The sequence below is a fragment of the Bison bison genome, unplaced genomic scaffold (genome assembly GCF_000754665.1).
Source record: "Bison bison bison isolate TAMUID 2011002044 unplaced genomic scaffold, Bison_UMD1.0 scf7180017864105, whole genome shotgun sequence".
In the NCBI taxonomy this organism is placed as follows: domain Eukaryota; kingdom Metazoa; phylum Chordata; class Mammalia; order Artiodactyla; family Bovidae; genus Bison; species Bison bison.
In genome coordinates this window covers 8,365,679-8,387,353 of record NW_011494677.1, presented here as the reverse complement: position 1 = coordinate 8,387,353, position 21,675 = coordinate 8,365,679, and positions in this window count along the sequence as shown.

Genomic DNA, 21,675 nt, shown 5'->3' with positions numbered 1-21,675 from the left:
GAGCAGGAGGGCATGCCGGGCATTCCTACAGAGGTGTGGGGAGGGAGCATCCTAATGGGAGGCACACTGAATCCTTCCTGGAGGCGCTCATGAAAGCTCCCATAGAGATCTGGAAGCTAACTGTGGAGGTCAAAGTTCAAGCTGGTCAAGCATGCAGGTTTGGAAAAGGGCATATCACAGGGTCGGTCAGGATCCCCTGAGGAAAATCAGAAGGGCATGGACGTACTTTTGGAACATTTCATGCATTTGCCTGAATGAAGAACAAGTGGCTTCCTCCAGATTCATTTCCAGGAACAGCCAACGGCATTGGCCTCCTTAAGAAATAGGGTGCAAAAAATACCAGCTCAGCGGGACTTCTAATAGATTTTTCACATATATGTTAACATGGAATTTAAAGCTGAAGATGACCAGAAGGAAAATCTTGAAATAATTCTACTAGAAGCCCAGCAATTATCTTAGAATCCCAGCACACAGTTGGCCACGACCGATGGCATATAGGTGAGGACCTTGCAGATGGCACCTCTAAAGTACTCACACACCCTCTAGGAGATGAGCGGGGAGGGAATCTGGAAGTAAAAATAAAAACAAACACAAGACCATAGTGCAACCACCTCCTGTTGCAGGTGAGGGGCAAAACCCAGCAAGGTAAGGGACTTACCCAAGCCCACTTGGCAGAACCAAGCCTGGAGCCCAAGTAGACCAGTTCCCTATCAGATCACCTTGCACACATGGTGGATGAGGTCTTCTCCCACCCGAGGCTGCTCACCCCTTCAGACGCCTCTCTCGCCATCCTCACTGTACACTCAACTCCCACCATTCTGACCCACTTACAATTTGAAACATGCCAGTCTCTCTCTCCCTTCTGGCTGGTGTTTATGCAACTTTCGGCACCCGGACTGCTCTCCTCCAACCCTCCCAACCCCCCACTTGGCTAATACCCACTCATTTCTGCACTAGAATTAGAAGCTCTCTCATATCCCCTTATCTCCCTCATCACAGCAGTTAGCACACTGCCCTGAAGCACATAACTGCCAGGTCACCACCACTCTGCCTCCCCAAGAACAAAGCAGGCTCCTTAATGACAGATCTTACTCCTTTCTCATCTCCATGCCTGGACATCTAGCCCAGCACCTGGAGCAGGTCTCAATAAATGAACAAACTCTCTCACTGCAGAACAAGGGTTAAAAGCAGCCCCACTCTCTCCTCTTGGCCCAGAGATACCCACTGAGCAGAAAGAGCCAAGGCGCACCACATATTTGTAGAAAATATACAAATGTATATTACACATGGGCTTCCCAGGTGGCGCTAGTGGTAAAGAACCCCCCTGCCAGAGATGCAGGAGGTGCCAGAGACGCGGGTTCAATACCTGGGTCAGGAAGATCCCCTGGAGAGGGGTATGGCAACCCACTCCAGTATTCTTGCCTGGAGAATCCCAAGGACAGAAGAGCCTGGTGGGTACAGTCCATGTGGTCACAGAGAGTCAGACACGACTGAAGTGACTTAGCATGCACGTACATATATTACACAGCCACCACATTATAGCCAGTTACAATGGGTCACACACATATACTGGACCACTTAGACCCAGCAGCTAACCTGCAAAATAGATATCAGCCCCCCATCTCATTTTACAGCTGAGTTTCCTCCAGTCACCCAGACAGTAAGCAGTAGAGCCAAGCTCTTCCATACTGAGGCATCCAAGCTCCAGAGTCTTCCACTTGCACCCCTGTCGGAAACAGGTGCTCAGCATTCACCTTTGTACTGTCTTTGCAATGCAGGTTTTTCTGCTTATGTAAGCTGATGCCAGAACAGACAGCTTCAAGCAAAATACCATTGTGGTTCTGGTCAACAATGCTAAGGTGAAATTAACAGCATTCAGTCTGCTCAGACAGAAGCGAAAAAGACTAGAACAGGATTTTTGTGGGCAGAGGGAAATGTGCAACTTCAGTAATTAACCCCAAAGAGCAAATTTTGGATGACAATTAAATTCTCATTTGAAACAACACATTTCTCATGAAAACAGGAAATTATCTCCTTTCAGGTTTCCCACAAAGCAAACTGGCCATATAACAAGGATGTTGGGGTTCTTTGAAAACAGCAACTCTGAAATCAACAAAATTAAGATCCCCACCTGCCTGGGAAGACCAGCAGGCTTCTGAAGGTTGCTGCCAGATACGATGTTTACCTGTATTTCTCATGGATATGGATAGAACAGGTGTGGACTTACATACTCAGTATACAGACACAGGTCAGAGAACTGGAAGGACATCTTGAGGCATCTAGATGGATGATCTAGATGGACAGGCTCTGTGGCAGGGAAGACTGCTGAAAGCTTATGAGGGACCCAGTAGGTCATATCTTAGGACATATCAGAAACATTTAACTGTTCAGCCATGACAAGGTACAGAGGCTAGGGGCCAGGATAGGGCCCACCTAGTTTCTCATAGGGACCAGCTTACCTACATTTTGTATCTTGGGCTCCTAGTGACATTTGCCTCCCCAGTCTTGACCTTTGGTTCCAAGTGTTTTATCAAAGAATTTTCTTAAACAAAGACAGTTATTTCCCTAAGAGAAAACCTAGAGCTATTTCTTAAAATAATAAGACCCACAGAAGTGTGGGGGAAAGGCACAATACTTAACAGGCCAACTCACAGGTGACCTAGAGCAGCCTACAGACAGAGCTTTAGGCTTCAGGGAGGGACGCTGAGAGGAGCTATTAACTTAGGTCTCAGATCAAAGCAGAAGCATAATCATAGGCTAAGATTCAAAAACCAAGGCATAGGTAAGGCCCTATTCCTGGAGAGCGCTGCTGGGGAAGAATGGGAGATGAAACTGTCAAACCACACAAGAGGCCCATGGTCAGCTTTGGAGTCTTGTTCTGGCCAGATGAACCCAGGGCTGCAATGGCACTGAGGCCAGCCCCTGCTCAAGCTGAGTCAGGGTTTGTCTGGGAATTTGAGCCTGACAATGGGCCACCCATTATGGGAGCTGGAGGAACCAAGATGGAAGAAGTGAAAGAGGGGCTGACCTATAGCACCCTTCCATTAAGACATGAAGTTGTTTATGTTTGTAGCATCAAAGAAACTAAATTAGGGTATCCAAGACTAAAGTAAGAATAAACCACGACCAAAATATACTAACACAAATTGGCAGGGAGTGCAGGGGAAGAAAAGCTTTGACATGAATAACCTACCTTAAATTACTGATGTTTTTTCCCATTTTAATAGTACAATTGAATACAAAAGAAACAAAACAAAGTTAAGTGCATTCATTCCTTTGAAAACTGTAATTGAAGAAAAACTTCCCGTGGATGTTAGTAATCTTGAGAACTAAAAAATAAAAATTTGTATAGCACCTTGCCTTTTCTGAAATATTTCCAGACGTATAACCTCATTTCAAATATATTACAGAGACAAAATCAAGCACTGGGTAGGTTTTGTGACTTGAAGCACAGAAATAAGTAGTGTTATAAGGACAAACACCCCAGTCTCTGAAACCAGGGCTATGGTTTTACAACTGTGTCATGTCCCACCAGCCCTGTGTGGGAGTTGAGAGCCCCCAAAACTGAGCATTTGTTGATTCTGGATTTGGCAGTTAGGACAGAAATAAGGTTGGGCTGCCCCTCACTCCCAGCCACCTCCTGCTCTCCAGTCTTCCTTGGATTTTCTCAGTAGAACCACCCACAGCCATGTGGGGGGAAAATCATCCCAAATTGTAACAGACTGGACTTGGTAATGTAGCAGACATGATTAACTTACTGGCTGATGACATTACAATTTACTTATCAAACTTACCATATGAAAAAACCAGACTTGTATAAATGATCTAATTATTTACTAGCAAATATCCATCTTCAAAATTAACTAAACCAAATGAATTGCTGTAGTCAGGCATCTAAGTAATGTCCTACTCTGCTCAGTCTTTCCAAATTTAAATTAAATCAATGATAGACTTCTGGCGACCAATGGGAATAAATATGTACTCATTAATCTCTAACTTAATCACAGATAATTAAATACAGTCATGTTATACAGTTTAAATATCATCTGTTACATTGGTCAACTCTCCCAACATCATGGCTAGCAAATAGTCAGATAATGAACATGGTTAAGTTGCCATCATTTTTATTCCCTTATAATTAATTCAACTCTGTATTAATTAAGGGGCAAACAAACAAAGATACTTTGGGTGGATGAGCAGCAAAGTGGTAGAATAATCACAAATATTTTGGATTCTGCTCAAACAAAGAGCTCAGACCTAGGACTTCCCTGTTGGTCCAGTGGTGAAGAATCTGCCTTCCAATGCAGGGGATATGGGTTCAAACCCTGGTCAGGGAAGTAAGAATAATTAGAACTCATCTTTGGGGGAGACGTTGTTTATTTTGTTTGTTTTTTTTTTAAGATTTTTTGATGTGTACCATTTTTAAAGTCTTTTTTGAATTTGTTGTATGTCCAAACTATATTGCTTCCCCTCTATGCCTTGGCTCTTTGGCTGCAAGGCATGTGAGAGCCCAGCTCCCAAACCAGGGATGTAACCCAGACCTCCCACATTGGAAGGTGAAGTCCCAACCACTGGACCACCAGGGAAGTCCCTGGAACTCATCATTGGATACGGTCTAAGAATTCTAGAATATGCCATTGGAGGAAGTTCTAAGAAGAGGGTGGGGTAAGATGGGCCTCCCACTACCTGGGAGCTTTAGAACCTACTGTGTTTTGAGATGTTATTTTGGAATGACACTGTTTATGCTCCAAGTTGGTGATAGGAGTCTTAACAGGAATCCCAACTAGAAGTTTGGCATTAGGTAAGACATTTTTTAGAGAAGCACTAAGTCATGGGAAGACATCCTCTGGATATTCCTGGGACAAAAATGGGTCCAACTTACTTTAATAACCTTCTAAATTTTGCAGAAATATAATCACCTTATCAAATGGTGGAAAATTGTGAATTAAGAAGGAGCTATTAGAAACCCTAAGAATTTTCCACAGTTTGTTGTGACCCACACAGTCAAAGGTTTTAGCATAGTCAATGAAGCAGAAGTAGATGTTCTTCTGGAATTCTCTTGTTTTTTCTATGATCCAGAGGATGGTGGCAATTTGATCTCTGGTTCCTCTGCCTTTTTTAAATTCAGCTTGAACATCTGGAAGTTCTCAGTTCACATATTGTTGAAGCCTAGCTTCGAGAATTTTGAGCATTACTTTGCTCAAAATGAGTGAAATGAGTGCAATTGTGCTGTAGTTTGAATAGTCTTTGGCCTTGCCCTTCTTTGGGACTGGAATGAAAACTGACGTTTTCCAGCCCTGTGGCCACTGCTGAGTTTTCCAAATTTGCTGGCATATTGAGTGCAGCACTTTAACAGCATCATCTTTTAGGATTTGAAATGGCTCAGCTGGAATTCCATCACCTCCACCAGCTTCCTAAGGCCCACTTGACTTCACACTCCAAGATGTCTGGCTCTAGGTGAATGATTACACCATCGTGGTTATCTGGGTCATGAAGATCTTTTTTTGTATAGTTCTGTGTATTCTTGCCACCTCTTCTTAATATCTTTTGCTTCTGTTAGATCCATATCATTTCTGTCCTTTATTGTGCCCATCCTTGCATGAAATGTTCCCTTGGTATTTCTAATTTTCATGAAGAGATCTCTGGTCTTTCCCATTCTATTGTTTTCCTCTATTTCTTTGCATTGTTCACTTAGGAAGGCTTTCTTATCTCTCCTTGCTATTCTTTGGAACTCTGCATTTAGATGGGTAAATCTTTCTCTTCTTTGCCTTTAACTTCTCTTCTTTTCTCAGCTATTTGTAAGGCCTCCTCAGACGATCATTGTGCCTTTTTGCATTTCTTTTTCTTGGGGATGGTTTTATTCACCACTTCCCATACAATGTTACAAGCTTCCATCCATAGTTCTTCAAGTACTCTATCAGATCTAATCTCTTGAATCTACTTGTCACTTCCATTGTGTAATCGTAAGGTACTTGATTTAGGTCATATCTGAATTGGCTTCCCTGATGGCTCAGACAGAAAAGAATTTACCTGCAATGTGGGAGACCTGGGTTTGGAAGATCCCCAGAAGGAGTGCATGGCAACCCACTGCAATATTCTTGCCTGCAGAATCCCCATGGACAGAGGAGCCCAGTGGGCTACAGTCCATGGGGTAGCAAAGAGCAGAACACAACTGAGCAACTAAGCACAGCACAGCACAGTACACACCTGAGTGGCCTAGTGGTTTTCCCTACTTTCTTCAATTTAAGTCTGAATTTTGCAATAAGGAGTTCATGATCTGAGCCACAGTCAACTCCCAATCTTGTTTTTGCTGATTGTATAGAGTTAGAACCAGACATGGAACAACAGATTGGTTCAAAATTGGGAAAGGAGTATGTCAGGGCTGTATATTGTCACCCTGCATTTAACTTATATGCAGAATACATCATGTGAAATGCTGGGCTGGATGAAGCACGAGCTGGAATCAAGATTGCTAGAAGAAATATCAATAACCTCAGATATGCAGATGACACCATCCTTATAGCAGAAAGTGAAGAGTAACTAAAGAGCCTCTTGATGAAGGTGAAAGAGGAGAGTGAAAAAGCTGGCTTAAAACTCAACATCCAAAAGACGAAGATCATGGCATCTGGTCCCATCACTTCATGGTAAATAGATGAGGGGACAATGGAAACAGTGACAGACTTTATTTTCTTGGGCTCTAAAATCACTACAGATGGTTACTGCAGCCATGGAACTAAAAGATGCTTGCTCCTTGGAAGAAAAGCTATGACAAACCTAGACAGCATATTAAAAAGCAGAGACATTACTTTGCTGACAAAGGTCTGAATGGTCAAAGTTATGATTTTTCCAGTAGACATTTATGGATGTGAGAATTGGACCATAAAGAAGGCTGACTGCCGAAGAACTGACTCATTGAAAAAGACCCTGATGCTGGGAAAGACTGAAGGTGGAAGGAGAAGGGGACGACAAAGGATGAGATGGTTGGATGAGATCACCAACTCACTGGACATGAGTTTGAGTAAGCTCCGGGAGATGGTGAAGGACAGGGAAGCCTGGTGTGCTGCAGTCCATGGGGTCACAAAGAGTTGAAGAGAATGGAGAGACTGAAAAACAACAAATTAGGAACTCTGGAAAACTGAGGACAACTTTTGATGTAAGCACAACCTGAAGAACTCCCTCACTTGGAGGAGTGCCTGGGTTCTTGAGTCTGGTCAAATGTGAGACAGAATTCCAGCCCACCACTCATCTGCTCTCTGACCTTGAGCCATGACTCCATGTTTTCTTGGTCTCGCTTTCTTCTTTTGCAAGATGGAGAGGATCATGCCTGCTGCATAGGGTTCTTGATCAGTTAAATGAGATTCTACACGAATGTGACTAATACAGTTCCAGACAGTCAATAAATGCTTGCTCTCATTGGGCTAATGTTGTTCTCATAAGATATTAATTGCCAGGAGATACAGCCAGCCAAGCAGGAGAGGAAAATCATTTTCATTTCACCAATCATACTGATAATGCAAAATCAAATAACACTGATGCTGTTAACTGGAGATGAGTCATGTCGTTTGCATCAGTTGGCAACTGGCAATTTCCTCTCAGGTACTTTGCACTGGGGACCCGCCTGTACTACGTAAGTGGTGTCTTGCTGATGGCTGTGTAGCTTCGGTGTAATGAAGAGAAGAAAATAACCACTTGTTTTTCTATCCAGTTATTCTTTTATAAGCAAAATTAGGACATTTAAACAACAGCTCATAAGAAGAGTGGAATTAATAGTTCCACTAAAAAGAGTATCAAAACATAAGTAAAATAAGATTTTTAAAAATAAGCACACAAGAACAAATTTGCACCTGTCTTACTGACCCTTACACTTAGTCTCTTTAGTCTTTGTATTTCTTCTGATCTGATTAGAATGTCCCTTTCTAACTCACCAGAACACACCTATGGCATCCAAGGTTTCAAGGATGACTCTGAGATTTCCAGCCCGCTATCATCTCTCTTGTGGAAACATGGTTTACCTACAACGTGGTACTGCATGTCCTGTCGACTGACAGAGCTTGTAAAGGGGCATCTATCTCCCCTGCTTATTTAGCTTACCCTACATGCTACCCTCTTCACATAACAGAGGCAGAGAGAAAGAAGAAAATCACACAAAAAAACACAATCATAATTTTGGTAATGACTTTTTTTCATTCAGACAGGAAACATTTTTCACTAAACGAATAAAGAAACCTCTCTAAACAAGAATAATCTATAGGCAGGCTTCAGAGATATTGTGGGTTTGGTTTCAAATCACAAGAAAGTGAGTATTGCAATAAAGTCAGTCACATGAATTTTTGGTTTCCCAGTTCATATAAAAATTATATGTTTACACTATGTTGTATGTCTATTAAGTGTGTGATAGCATTATGTCTAAAACCATGACGCTAAGTCGCTCACTCAGTCATGTCCGACTCTTTGCGACCCTGTGGACTGTAGCCCACCAGGCTTCTCCGTCTATGGGATTCTCCAGGCAAGAATGCTGGAGTGGGTTGCCATTTCCTTCTCCAGGGGATCTTCCGGACCCAGGGATCGAACCCAGGTCTCCTGCATTGCAGGCAGACGCTTTAACCTCTGAGCCACCAGGGAAGCCTTAAAACCATGTATATATCGTAATTTTTAAATACTGCTAAAAAAATCCAAAATCACTGCAGATGGTGACTGTAGCCATGAAATTAAAATATGCTTGCTCCTTGGAAGAAAAGCTATGACCAAACTAGACAGCATATTAAAAAGCAGAGACATTATTCTGTCAACAAAGGTCCATCTAGACAAAGCTATTGTTCTTCCAGTGGTCATGTATGGATGTGAGAGTTGGACTGTAAAGAAAGCTGACCACCAAAGAATTGATGCTTTTGGAACTGTGGTGTTGGAGAAGACTCTTGAGAGTCCCTTGGACTGCAAGGAGATCCAATCAATCCATCCTAAAGGAAATCAGTCCTGAATATTCATTGGAAGGACTGATGATGCAGCTGAAGCTCCAATACTTTGGCCACCTGATGTGAAGAGTTGACTCACTGGAAAAGACCCTGATGCTGGGAAAGATTGAAAGCAGAAGGAGAAGGGAACAACAGAGGATGAGATGGTTGGTTGGCATCACCGACTCAATGGACATGAGTTTGAGTAAGCTCTTGGAGTTGGTGATGGACAGGGAGGCCTGGTGTGCTGCAATCCATGGGGTCACAAAGAGTCGGACACGACTGAGTGACTGAACTGAACTGAACTGAAAAAATGCTAACCATCGTCTAAGCCTTCAGAGAGTCAGAGCAGTGAGATCAAAAGATCACGTGTTACAAATCACCATAATAAATAAAATAATAATGAAAAAGTTTGAAATATCGTGAGAATCACCAAAATGTATCACAGAGACACAAAGCAAGCCAATGCTACTGAAAAAAATGGCGCCAATAGACGTGCTTACAGCAAGGTTGCCACAAAAACTTCAATTTGGAAAAAACACAGTATCTGCAGAGCACAGTGAAGTGCAATAAAACAAGTCTGCCTGTACAGATAGGCTTCCTCTATAGTAACTAAGGACTTGGTCCACTGGAATTCATCAGTGATCGGCTTATTTCCACAGGATATAACAGCCTCTGGGGGCCAGGGAGCTATAACTGTTCCCTGGCCTTTGGGGCAAAGGGCCAACAGGAGCACACAGCGTGTAGGCAGTGAGAGTCAAGGAGACTGAGCATGGTCCTGGGACCCTGGCCTGGGTCTGAAGGAGGGACAATGCTGAGTGAGCAAAGCCCAGCATCACTTAAGTCCCGCTTGGGCCATCCACACAGAGAAGCTGGTAGCAGAACCCTCAGCGGAAAGAAGGGAGGAAGAGAGGAGATGTGAGGGAAAAGGCCAGAAAGAGCTCTAATGAAAGAGTACTAACCCCCTACCCCAGGCATTCGATTTTGTGATTTTATGTCCCAGGAAAACTGGCATGGGAACCTATGAGGCTCCTAGACAGCACTTGGGGCCTCTCCAACCAGAATGGAACTCCAGAGACTTTGCTGCTGGGAGTTAAGCCAGACACCAGTGTAGTATTTCCATCCATTCTACTCAGACATCTTGATGGCTGTCCTAGGCCAGTGCACTTGCAAGAGCACATGTGGACAAAGGTAACTATAACCAGCAAGGACCTTCCCGAGCCCGGGAGGATTTAGGGGAGACAGGGCTGGGCAGAGCCAAGGATTTATTTCAACTGTCCCTGGATCCTCCACAAGTGCAGCCGGAAGAGCTGGAGTCACTGAACTCTGGGGGCTTCGGGTATCCTGTGTGATATCCCACCTTCCTGACATGATCATGGCAAGAAAAACAAATGACCCAGCTACCGAAGAATCGGGCCAGTAGACTTGCTGTTTGTCTAAGAGTGTCCCGTATCTCATGCCTTGTTCCCTGACCTTGAACTCCTATTTCCTGGTTTGGCAGATGAGGAAGTCAGTCCCTACAGCTGAATGGAAGAGAGGGCCTTGGCAAGACACTCCGTCTGGTCACTGTTGCTGTGGGGTCTTCCACCACCCACCCCCGCTTAAAGTTCACAGACGAGTGTCAGGTGGCGGGACACACACAGGAGAAGGCAGCTGGGACAGCTGTCCCCGGCCTGTCGTCAGGCCCCATCCATCTGTTCCTCTGTTTGTCTTGCAAAGCAGAACACAGCCACCTCCGTGCTGGGCGGCCAGGGAGCAGGTGGCCAGATACACAGGGCCAGTGACATGGGTCCAGGAGACGGGGCACAGGGCAGAGACAGGGAGTGAGATCGGGGATCTCTGCTCCAGGGAAGGGGGGCTCCCAGCTGGATCTGGTTCCCCCAGTGTCACAGTGGGCAGAACTGACAGCCTAGGTTGGCTTATCATGTCCTATCAGAGATCCACTCCTGGGACGTCCCTGATGGCTAAGACTTCACGCTCCCAGTGCGCAGGGCCCAGGTTTGATTCCTGATTAGGGAGCTAGATCCCACGTGCTGCAACTAAGACACGGCGTAGCCAAGTAAGGGAAGCCTGACATGCTGCGGTCCATGGGGTTGCAAAGAGTCAGACTGAGCAATTGACCAACAACAGCAAAAGAAAAAGATCTACTCCTGCAGGGGTGGGGCTGAGTCTCTCTTGCTTTTGAGAGGAGGGCAGGTGGAAAAGCCACAAGCAAATCAAGAGAAGGTTGTCCGACAGCCCCCTCTAAATCTGCTTCCTGTGATCCACGCTCCCTTTTTACACCACCGCATGCCCATTCACACCCAGGCCCTGAAGTCCCTCCCCTTCCCAGCTGCGCCCTGTCTACAGGGTCCTCACGATGTGAAATGTTCAACCACATCCCCATGGATCCTCCCTTGGTCTCCATGCAGGGAAAGCTGTCAGACAGGTGCTTTTGAGCACATCTCTCTGTCTGGAGTTATACTAACTGCTCTTCCCTCCCCCGGGCCCCTCGGGTCCTCGCCCTGGCATTAAGCCCTCACATTTGCCTGCTCCCAAGCTGCTTATTTTGCCAGCGGGAAGTATCACCTGTCCATTTGCCTGCTAATGAACTGTGTGCTCATAACAGTCGACTCACTCCAGCTCCAGAGAGGAAAAGGAAAGGAATGCCTGTGGCCCAGGCCGCCCCTCCAGGGCAGGCTGGAGGGGATGGGCAGGAGGAGGAGGGGCTGTGGTTACAGTGGAGGCAAAGAGACAGAGAGGAAAAAAACACGTTCTCCACCAGCAATGTACAAAGCACAGGGGTGAGTAATTTGCATAGATTATCCCAGTTTAACAGGAAACTGGAGCCAGGGAGGGGGAACGGCTTTCCAAGGTCACACAGCTAAAGAGGAGAGTGAGCCACAGAACAGGGATTTGAACCCTGGTTTATCTGAGGCCAGAGCTATGGCTTGTGGGAGCTGCTGCGTGGCTCACAGGCTGCCCCTGGAGTGGGAGACGCACACACAGGTGTCCCAGGCACCTCGGCAAAGTCGCTGGGCTCTCCGGGTACAGGACGGAGTCCGCAGCACTGACCCATGGCCCGGGGTTCAGTGTGGCTCTCGAGGGAACTCGCAACAGCCATTCCTAAGGTCAGAGCAGAGGTCGGGGGCCCCCACTGCAGGCAGGAAGCCAGTGTCAGCTCCCCCATTCCCTCCCACTGGGGAGGAGGAAACCCAATGTCCTTCCAGAACCATCCGACACCACAAGTATATGGCTGGCTGGGAAAGGGAAACTTAGCACAGTTTTTGAGCCACTTACAATAAAGGCTAATATGCACACAAAACAATTCTAGGACTTCGCTGTGGTCCAGTGGTTAAGAATACGCCTGCCAATGCAGGGGACACGAGTTTGATCCCTGGTTCCAGAATATTCCACACGTCACACAGCGACTAAGCCCATGTGTCACAACTACTGTGCTCTGCAACGAGAGAAGCCACAGTGAGAGGCCCGGGCACCTCAACCACAGAAAGCCCGTGAACAGCAACAGAGACCCAGCGCAATCACAAAGAAATAAATTAAAAAATCAATAAGAAACAATTCTGAGAATTCACTAGTTCCTATCACATAAATTATATTAAAAAATTAAAAAGAATTCTGAAAATTCATTAGTTCCTATCATGACAAATAGATATTTATCAATAGTAAGCCCTGCACATCAAGGTTTACATCTTGGTTTGTGGACCCCATGAGATGGTCATCCACTTAACATTTTAAAAATTAGGAGCATCAAGTTGGAATGAGGTAGACAGGGAAGCAGAATAAACAAGGACACCAGGGCTGAGGGGGCTCGATGGCTCAGGCAGAGATGCTTTAGATGGGAAGTCAAGGGGGAAAGGAAAGGGAGAGGCTGAAGAAACAGGCTTACATAAAGGTTCACAGAGGAGGAGGGGGGAGGAGGGGAAGAGGCGGAGGAGGGGGAGGAGGGGGAGGAGGTGGGGAGGAGGGAGAGAGGAACTTCCTGTTCTACCACATTGCAAAAAAATGTGCCTTTTGATGTCCAGGAGCCTCTTCAGAAATGCAGGGACACGAGTTCTTGGGCACAGAGATGTGAAGCGATCACTCAGGTGATGCTGTCTGGGGCTGGCTAGAGGCCAGCCACGGAAACACAGATGCTCCAGTAACATGCAGAATGCACCCAGAAACTGACGGGAGCCCGCAGAGGTTATATTAGTCCTGGGTATGTCCTACCACCCTGAGTCACCCAATCCGAGTACAGGCCTCCGAGGGAGCCAGGAGCCCTGCATCCAGCAGATGAGGCTGGGTCAGTCCCACTCCTGGGTGGCCAGCGTGCATCCAGGCTGTGTCAAGGAGATTCTATTATGGTTGGAGACATAAGAGACACGGGTTCGATCCCTGGGTTGGGAAGATCCCCTGGAGGAGGGTATGGCAACCCACTCCAGTATTCTGGCCTGGAGAATCCCATGGACAGAAGGGCCTGGCAGGCTATGGTCCATAGGGTTGCAAAAAGTCAGACACAACTGAAGCGATTCAGCACGCACTCATGTGATGATCAGATCTCAGGCTCGCCCTGCTCCCCTTCTCTGCTCCCAGGTCAGTGCCTGTCCTCCAGTTCCAGGCCATGTGACACCCATTTCCTCTATGAACCCCTGGAACTGAATTCAGTGTCTTCTCAGGCGACTATGGGAGCGTGGGCTGGTCCACAGCTTCCACCCCAAAATTAATCCCCTAAGTGTGAATCAGTCAACAAGGGCAAAGAGAAGGAATTCTTTGAACAGTCCTTCAGAGAGGAAGCTGCAAAGGAGAAGACCGTATATCTCCCTCAATCCATCCATGTCCTGAGTTCTCGGGGCCGAAGATTGAGAAGAAAGAAGGTTAAATTATATTTGTCCTTAAAATGGGATTTTGGCCCATTTCTGGTGAGTCCCACTTTTTTAAAGAGTGGCACATAAAAATCTAAGCTTAGTGAAATGGACACATTAGGCAATGCTTATTCACTGTCTCAAAGGATCTTTTATTCTGCATAAGCATTTACAGCAGAATATCTTTGACACTAAACATCTTTTGAGAGAGTCCTTCTGTACCCCAGGTATTAAGACAGCTTTGAAATGCAAAATACTGCCTCTTGCTGTCAAAAAGCAGCAGAGGAGAGCGAGCCATCAGTTGAGGTCACCCTGTCCATGGAGGTTTACATAAAATTAGCCGCAACTCCCTAGGCCATGTCTAGTAGGCAGCCCTATGCCCACATCAAAGCTTCTGCATGTTTCCAAGGCTCTCTGTCTTAAAGGCTCCTTCTGGCCTGAATGGAACCCTTGGTCTCACATGCTTTCTTCTCCCCCACCCTCAAGCTCTTCTTTGCCAGCAGTGGCACTGACTCACCCAAGTGCATAATTGTTATGCTCAGGGTCATGCTAACTACCATGAAACAAAGTCTATAGATGAGGATTTATTTTTCGCTCAAGTAATAGTCAAAGGTGAATGTTTCCAGCTGGCAGGTGGTTTTTCTCTGTGATAAGCAAGGACTCCTTCCCTCTCCCAGGTTCAAGGAGACATCCACATCCAGTTGGGGGGCAGGTAGTGGAGTAGAGAAGGAACAACTGCTTTCTAGCTGCTTTCTGGGAATTGACACGCATCACTTTTGCTCACTCAATGGACATGAGTTTGAGCAAACTCCATGAGATGGTGAAAGACAGGGAAGCCTGGCTGTGGTCCAAGAGTCGGACACGACTGAACGACTGAACGACAACAACAGCTTTTGCTTACCTTCCTTTGGTTACCATCAGCCAACCACACTGTCCTACCTAGAATCAAGAGGGGCTGAGAAATGGACTCTTGGTGGAGCAACTGATTCTCAGCAATAGCGCTGTGCTATGGAAGGGTGAGCAGGACTCTTTACTGGACAGTTTGCCATCTGAGCCACACACACACACACACATCACTACTTTCCCTTGATTTTCCCCCTCACACAAGGATGGCAAGTGAGGAAAGCTTTTTACAGAAGGATGGTGGATGAGAAAGGGGTAGTGATAAAACCTATTTTGAAGATCTCCTGTTAAAAATAGCAAAACGGCTTCAAATTAAATTTTAGATATATCCTTAACAATCTTTTGTCTTTCTAAGAATTTCTTACTGGGCAGTTTTCATGGCACGTCTTTCAAACGTCTTCAGCCCCACAAATCTTTCATTTTACACGTTCAGAAGTTGGAGTTAGATCCATGCATGTGCAGCTCAGGGTTGAGCCAGAGGTTCGTACACAACTTTATAGGACTGCTACCTTGACCTCCCTGGAACTTCCCAGCTCCCAAGCACCACCCTTTCAGGTCCACTGGCTAGAAATCCAGCTTTCATCTCCCTGTTCTGTCACGCTCTTCTTGTGACTGCATCTGCTCCCGGTTTCGTGATACTTGGAGTCTGCTTTATTTTCCCCCAAGTCTGCTTGCTATCATTTTACTTCTGTATCTCCTCCAGGAGCTACCTGATCCATTTTCTCCAGGGACTTCTAACTGTAGTTGCTGGGAGACATGGAGGTGGTGTGCACTTAATCCAACTTTGCAAGAACCGGAACCCATTGAAGGCTGTTAAACAGTCCAATGGCATGTAGCTTTGTATTCTAGAAAGCTCTGCTTGGCTGGAGAACAGGTAAAGCCAGCGAAGCTAGAGCAGGGACTGCAGAGAAGAGGCGCAAGCTGGCTGCTCGAGCTAAGGAAGAGATGTCACAGGCCAGGTCTAAGGCCACATCAGGTGAGGTGGGAAGGAGGGGGTTACTGAGAGGTGGGTTCTACAGGTTCTGTTGGCCAATTAGAAGTAGAGATGAAGACTTGTGGAAGTGTCCAGAATGACTCCCTAGGAGGGAACAGGAAAAAGGGCCATTAGCTCCAGGATATCTTTGATCAAATTCATAAGCAGATGCTCCACTCATAGACCAGGACAGACAGAGCTGAAGTCTCTCTCCACTTTCCTTCTCTCCACTTCAGGATCACGGGCTTCTATGTGATATAGATATCCTGTACCAAGATATCCTCCACTCTGACAGGATGTATATGAGCCAGCTTGAAGGTGTGCCGTGTTTACTACTGGCCTGTTTGCGGTTTTCAGCAGAACTAATTCAAAATCAATTTTATTTGTATAACAAGCCACCACCTTCAGTTGGGAAGTGGTCACAGGTAGAGCTTTTATTTTGTACACGTTGCATCATGGGACTTTTTTGGAGCTGTGTTTAAGAGATTTTCCATTTGTTTCTATGATCTGTTAGCAAAATACCTTTGGGTGACATTTCAAGGGTATACAACAGTGTAAAAGAAACTAAGAAAACCTGAGTTTACCTGGATTGTTTGTTAAAGAAACTAATAACAGGGAAGTTACTGTGGCTGCAGATAGGGTAATGTTTTCCCGATATATTTTTACAGAGTAGCTGTGTCTTTAGATGTTCCACACACAGACTCACCATGGAAATATATTCATTTTTCGCAGGCTCCCACCTCACCTGCTAACATATAATTCAACCTTTCAGCTCCCTTCAAATTCTGCTTCCTAGCCCCATCATTTTTCATAAAGCGGGAGGTGATTAATCATTCCGACCATGGACGACTTGTCCTTAACCTTAAGTGAATACCTTTTCCTCTGCTGTGCATGCTTACAAACAGCGAGGCCTGGAACCCGTTTGTCTTGGTCACAGAATCGAGATGGTACAATCTTCCTCTCATTGTAAGTAAGCCATGTGCTTAACTTTGGGTAGGTAGGGGGCAAAGAAACCTAAAAATGGAAAGAAATTACCAAGATAAACAGCACAAAGGACGGAGAATGAAAGCCCTTACATTTGAGAAAGAATTGGATGATTTCTTGGAAAGGCTTCTGAGGCAGGAATCTGTGGGCAGGAGAAATAGGCTCCTTTTGTGCAGCTTGTGGAAGTTGACAGAAGAAATAAAAGGAGGAAAAGCTTTGGCAATCTGCTGCTAACAGAGTCCTTAATTTGGGCTGAATCTTCTAGGGTTTGGGAGAGTTTTTAGAGGCTTTCTTGTACCACTGAGAGCATCGCTGCAAGACACTGCCCACCACCTCCCTGTGACCTGGGTGGGCAATTGTTTCTCCTTCCCTGGGCCTGGGATACTATCATGTCAGAAGGCTTTGTTGCATCAACTGGAAGAGCAGAGTGAGTGGGCTCTGAGCCTCGGATTTTTTTGTTCATGCTCAAGCATTAGGCTGTCACACCACACCACTGTGCAGCTTGACAAGAGTATCCTTTAATCAGCACAGAAGGACCAGGCTTTGGGTTTAAAAAAAAAAAAAAAATTCTACATTGCTCAGGAACTCTAGGCAATGCTTTTAATCATGTACGTTTGTGCTGTATTCTTCCAATTAAAACTTTTCTGAGAACCCCCTTTTTGGCATCCACATTTAATTTGTGTGGCTCACCCACTAATAGAGACCTGCCACTGCTAGTGGGATCGGGTGATCCTGAACGGGATTTGTTCCTTGGCCCAAGTTTCCCAGAAAGGTGTGGTCAGCACAGCCCAGGCTGGAGATTATGCAGGGAATGGGGACTGAGCCGGAGGGTCAGCTGGATCTGAGTGCTCTGGAAAGCACATGCAAGGATCTGTTAATACACTACAGTTGGTTCCATGAAAACATGTGCAAATACCCCCGGGTGCTCGTGCGAGTGCTAAGAATAGGAATAAATTCCACGTGTGAGGGAATTCAAAATAGCATCAAACAATAGGCTCAGAAATATCTGGAGTAGACTGTCTGCCAAACTCACCGAAAGACAAGCAAAAAATTCCCGGTGGACCTTGGCTTAGTTTCATCACTCAGATACCTTGGTCAATTGCACCAAGGAGTGGATTCCTTGTGAGATGTTTTAGATATGGTCCATTTCTTCATGAATACTCAATGGCTGGTTCCTGTTTGGATTTATCATTCAAAAATGCTAAAATATTTTTTCATAAAAAGACATTAGGGGCACGGGTGTACCTGTGGCAGATTCATTTCAATGTTTGGTGGAGCTAATACAATATTGTAAAGTTAAAAAAAAAAAAAAAAAAAAAGACATTAGGCAGCTATAGGGGCTTCCCAGGTAGTGCTAGTGGTAAAGAAGTGAAAGTGAAAGTGAAGTCACTCAGTCGTGTCCGACTCAGTGACCCCATGGACAGCAGCCTACCAGGCTCCTCTGTCCGTGGGATTTTCCAGGCAAGAGTACTGGAGTGGGGTGCCATTGCCTTCTCCGTGGGTGCCATTGCCTTCTCCTACTCTAAGTGGTAAAGAACCTGCCTGTCAAAGCCAGAGACATAAGAGATGTGGGTTTGATCCCTGAGTCGGGAAGATCCCCTGGAGGAGGAAATGGAAAGCCACTCCAGTATTCTTGCCTGGGAAATTCCATGGACAGAGGAGCCTGGTGGACTACTGCCCACTGGGTCACAAAGAGTAGGATGCAACTGAAGCGACTTAGCATCCACAAAGGCACAGCAACTATAAGAGAAGGTTGGTGATGAGTTTTATGAAAAGGAATTCCTATGTCCTGTATCAAATAACTAAGGACAAGCTGAGGTGGAAAGGGGAGTAAGGTCAGGAGACACATCTTGGAGCCAGAAATGTGCCACTGCATCTGGAGGCAGAACGAGAACCACAAACGTGGGGTCAAAGACGAGGACGAGATTACCATGGCAGTAAGAGCAGCAGTGATGAACTAGCTTATACTTCTTAAACACTTACTGTATTTTATTTGTCCAAAGCCCCATTGCTGAGAAGTGGCAAACCCAGAGTTTCATCAAACCCAGAGTCTCTGACCCAGATCCCTGGCTCGTAACCTTTACTGGCCAGGATGGTGGGGGTCCTGGATTTCCTAGACTGCAGTGAGAATTCTTAGCAACATTTTGCATTTAGAATTCTGGTACCAAGTGGGCCACTGCCAGGGCCATTTTGCATGAGTGTGCAGGTGTGCATTACACAATTTTGTACACATCATAGTTTAGGTCCCTGCCACTTCCACTCAAGAGACTGCACAGCAGACCACCTGCCAACTGTATTCTCTGGCTCTGCCATTTCTATTCTTCCACTCTTACAAGTGAGAGACCTCAACTGGTGGAAGGATAAAGGACTCTGCCCCAGGCTGGCCCAAGAGAAAGGAAGAATGAGAATAAGAAATCTCAGTTTGGGGACTTCCCTAGTGGCCTGGTGGCTAAAACTCCAAGATCCCAATGCAGGGGGCCCAGGGTTCAATTCCTGGTCAAGGAACTGGATTCCACATGCCACAGCTAAGATCTGGTGAAGCCAAATAAATACTAAGAAAAAGAAGAAGAGAAAAAAAATCTCCATTTCTAAAGGTTTTAAGATCCTGGTTCCAGTCTCTTCTGAAGCCCTGTGCACTTCCTGCCCTACAGCCTTAGCCTTGTCATAACTCCAGCCTTGTCCCAGTGGGTTTCTCCTGTAAACAACCAAATAATTTTTGATAACCCTTATCTCTCTGTGTGACTCTCTCTCGCTGCCTCTGTTTCCTCATCTGTTAAACTGTGGCAGCATCTGTTAAACTGTGTGTATTTCACAGCTTCTTTCCCAGCCCTCTGAGGCTTCTGCAAAGCAAAGCAGGATGCGGTCCTGGAGGCCCCACTCCATCTCCCCAACTAACCAGATCCAAGTCCACAACGAAGCCCACATCCTCCACGTGAACAGCCCCCACCGCTGTTGAATTAGCAGAGACCACCATCCCTTCCAGACACTGGGGGTGCACAATGGAAATAGGGACCTCAGACTCCCCCCGTACAAAGTCAAACCTCCAGCACTCAGTTCTGCCAAAGACGAGGCAGGGAGCTGGCCCAAGCAGAGCTCGCCAGGCACCCATACAGCTCCCACCCACCCGTGCTGTCGCTGCGGCCTTGCGCGTATTTATAGCAGCCCAGGCCTGTTGGAAAATGACGCTCAGGTTTTTTCTTCCTCCTCTCTCTTCCAGCCCCTTGAAGTAAGTAGAATGTTCGTGATCCTGTGCGATTTCAGTTGGAGTTTCCATTGCACAGGCTCCTCAGACAATCCACGTCTGCTTCTAATGCATGTGGCATTTCCCAAGTGCCATTGTCTGCCACAAAGGAACGCTGCACGGGTGGCCGGCTAGTGTCTCTTTATAGCTGCTGAACTATAAGAAAAAAAAAAAAAAAAAAAAAAAACCTTCCCTAGGGTGATAGTAAGACAGTGGTGTATATTAAAAGGGACAATGTGTTAATGAAATCTCAAGATATTTTTAGAAAGAGCAGACCGCTTCCTCCTGGGGATGGGTGTATGGCTGGTAATACAATCCTGCTTAGAAGCCTTGGAATAGATTTGATGAAATCTCCGTGTCCCTTCCAGGCCTAGACTGATGACACAATCTATCAGAGGGTCCCTTTGCCCTTATAATTACCTGAAGAGGCCCACATTTTAGCCAGCTGTGACTTGACTCTTTCCTATCCAGTCCTCCCTACCATCCCATTTCACCACCAACCCCAATCCTCGCTAAGGTGAGACTCTGAAGCAAGAGTTGGGATGCTGTGAACCAGTGTGGGTGAGTCTCTTCCAGAGGATGAACTGACTGCTCTCTGATAACTGAGGTCACGTGGCCCAGATGTCTCATTCAAAGTGTTGGTATCACCCACCCTCCCTAACTGCATCCTTAAAGGCACCTTCAGATACACAGCGAACCAAAGCTTCCAGAAAAGCAGTCCTTCCCACCATAGGGAGGAGGAAGCCTCTGACCAGTAGAACCAGTTGACCAATAGATAAGTCAACCTCAGGTCTCAAAATCCCGAAGAAACTTGACCTGTATGATCAATATTTGTGTTGGTTCTGGCTTCACTCATGAATCAGCAGCTCATTCCATTGGCCTCTTGTGGACATCTGCATTTCAAAGGGCTTTTGGCGGAGGGAAGGACGTGGACAAAGGTTTGCCCATCACTATGCATCCACAGTACAAATCACCATGCTTGGCACATACTCAAAAATGTGTACAAGGAAAAATAAAAATAAATGTATCAGGCGATTAGTCAGTAAATGATGTCTTCTTGGATTCCTTCTGAGCTTGATATTCTATCCTTTTATTAATTAGCTGCTTAGGGAATTCTCTGGTGGTCTCAGGACTCAGCACTTTCACTACCATGGCCCAGGTTCAATCCCTGGTCAGGGAACTAAGATCTAGCAAGCCATGTGGCATGGTCAAAAAGAAATTACTTATTTATAAGGATTGTATTAATCACAGTAGATAGCCTGTCAAATGAGGCAGTTTTTTCTTCTATTTGCATAAAGATACTATGCCCAAGATTTAAATTGTTCTCCTTTATGGGAAAAAAAAAAAAAAGATTCAGGACAATTTCGTGAGCTAGTCTAGGTTCATACTTCTTATTCAAGATGACTGGGGATTCATCCTGGTATCTAAAAATAATGACAGCCCATTTGCAGAAATGAGGAGCCAGAGAAGGGAGGTATGAAACAGGAGTGCAGAGTGCACGCCAGGAAGGGCTCCGATTAGGACCAGGAGGCGGGGCCGGTCCAGCTCTGCCCTTTGCCGGCAGCCTGACCAGGAGGAAATCCTTCCCTTCCCTGGACCCGGGTTTATTCACCTGGGAGATGAGAGGGTTGTTCTCTGTGGGGACCTTCTGCCTTCAGCATGTGATACGATTCATGAGTGCAAACATCCCACTGCCTGCCATCTCCCTGTAAAACCAGAAATCTTGTGGGGAGAAGGCCAGAGCCAGAGATCTTTCCTTCTCCATGGCTAAAGTTTTTTTTT